At 51.3% G+C, this 2,411-nt stretch overlaps 1 long non-coding RNA gene across 1 annotated transcript; it reads left to right on the top strand.

Moving 5' to 3' along the window:
- The first annotated feature begins 645 nt into the window (after window positions 1-645).
- On the top strand, window positions 646-1,975 carry LOC136363809 (uncharacterized). The gene is made up of 2 exons (XR_010744048.1): window positions 646-868; window positions 1,678-1,975. It is a non-coding gene; the product is annotated as an uncharacterized lncRNA (long non-coding RNA).
- Window positions 1,976-2,411: the final 436 nt, after the last annotated feature.

Raw genomic sequence — 2,411 nt, forward strand, 5'->3', positions numbered from 1 at the left:
GCACTGTCCCCATGGCTGGCACTGCACACAGGCATGTGTTCCCAGTCCTTCGTGGCCCATGAGGACTCGAGCTTGGCACCTAGGCTGAGCCGCTGTAGGTTTATTTCTATTAACAATGGAAACCACATACCTGGGCCTTGGGGGTGCATGGAGGCGGGAGACAGTCACTCTGGGGCTCGGTGCTGTCACCGAAGGGGCAGGACAGTGGTTGGGGTCTGTGGGGGGATGACACTCCTGGGGAAGCAAGCATGGTCCCTGTGCTGGGGGCAGACGTGTGGGACAGAGGAGACAGGTCCCAGCTGCTGGTCCGGAGATGTCCCATTGCAGGAGGAGACCAATGGTACCTGTCCTTCCCTTTCAGCTTGGAGACTGCTGAGGATGTGTGACCGCAACCAAGGTGAGAGGCTGTGGGGCCAGGCAGGGCTGTGGGTACCACACAGCCATCAGGGCTTAGAGGGGAGCTCTATGCCATGGCCACAGACATCTGGGGGTTTTACCTACCTCCCAAAGGGGTGTGGAGTGTCCTTTGTGAGGAAGAGATAGATCGGGGTGGGCCCTTTGGGTGGAAGGGTACACCAGGTCCCTGCGCTCTCTGTCTGAGGAGAGCGTGTCTCTGCCCACTGACAGCCCTCTCTTCTTCCTAGGCCGGCCACAACCACACCTTGCAGTGTGCCCTCCTGCCCCTCCAGGACACCCTGGTCCTGGCACAGGTCCCCACCCTGGTGGTGTGGCAGTCTGCCCCCCACACACTGCTCCCCCTGGCCAGCACCCTCACGGGCACCCCCCATCGGGGCATCATCCTCACGGGCACCATGAGCACCATAAGAAGCACCATGAGAAGTAGCACTGCAAGCACCATGAAGGCAAGGTAAGAGTGAGACAGCAGTGAACCCTTCCCTAATTCTGCTGCGGTCCTTTGGACCCCTTCCCTGCCACAGCATCCAACCTGAGCAGCTGAGACTCTCCTCTCCTACCCTGTAGTGGCTGGAGCAAGCTGCCCAAACTTCAGTGGCTTTTTTTAGATGTGGAAACTTGTTAGATTAATAAATAGGCAAGAATGAGTCATAGTAAGTGAGTAATTTGAAAAGTAATCCTTTGAAATTCCTTTAAGCCATTTAAAGGGGTGACATGGCACCATGCAGTGTATTAAATTCCAGGACTTCGTCCTGCTCACCTGAGTGCAAGTTGTGCCTCCATAATGGACATTCACTAAGTGTCTGCAGCAGAGGAGCTGTTTGGCTCCCCCTTAAAATGAAATAAACAAAAAAAAAATCACAAAAAAAACCCAGAAAAGGAGAAGAATTCCCTATGCTTGGAGTAGATTCTGCAGAAAATACCATTCCAGGGATGGACACCAACCTGAGCAGGTCTGAATGAGGAACTTCTATACCAGGCCCCACTTCCAACATTGAGGGTGGGAGCATTTCCCAAACAAAATCACACCAACAGCTCCTCTCACTGGGAAACAGCTCTGGAAGTGATCTGCTGTGACCAACATCCTTGCTGGCAGAAACCAAGACCTTTCTGGAATTTCCTTTATTGACCTTAAGAGCCTTGTAAAAAACTCATAAAAAACCTTCAGCCCTCCCACAATATAGGGCAGCCATCACAGGGTCACTAACCCCTATCAAGACTGCTCGTTTCCCTGCTGTCCTAAAGTTGTTTTTTCTTCCCCAGCACTCTGGTGGCTCGTCCAGCTCAAGCAGCAGCTCTGACTCTGACTGAACATCTGGCATATCCCACCTACTCTCCGGTGATCAGCAAAACATGAGGCCAAACTCCTCATGGGAACCGTCTGCATGTCGATCCCCTCCCTCCACCTTCCCCTTGGAGCAGTGCTTTGCCTGTTGAGTGATTTTTCTTGTGTGTAGCTTATAAATCCTTTGACCCAGAATCTCCAAGTCAATGGACAACATTTCCACCTTCTATCTTTTGGGACAGCCTGCTGAAAATCATCACATGTTGTTTTCCAATCTGCTGGTGTCCGTGTGTGTTTTTTCCTGGGCAATGATGCTGGCTGCTAACATGGATCCCATAAAACTCCTGCCATTTTGTGTGAGCTTTCCTATGTGTTGCAGAGGGAGTGGCTGGGAGACGCTGTAATTATGTGCACTGCCATCCTCCACGCCAGGGTAAAAATTTATAGGAAAAAGTGCACCATGTTAGAGGGATTCTCCCATGAACAGATGAGCATGAACAGCTGAAGGTGTCTAAGACCAGCGCTTAGAGCAATCTGTGTCCCTGCCCATGGCAGGAGTGGAATGAGATGGTCTTTCGGTTCCCTCCCAACACAAACCATTCTGTGATTCCATGATTATCTGGATTTACCAGCTTGAAGCCAGGAGAATCAGCTGCTGAATGAAAATAATTTTAAGAATCTCCACACATACAGGAAAAAAGGCTTTTTCAGG

Source organism: Sylvia atricapilla, chromosome 7, assembly GCF_009819655.1.
Source record: "Sylvia atricapilla isolate bSylAtr1 chromosome 7, bSylAtr1.pri, whole genome shotgun sequence".
NCBI classification, from domain to species: Eukaryota; Metazoa; Chordata; class Aves; order Passeriformes; family Sylviidae; genus Sylvia; species Sylvia atricapilla.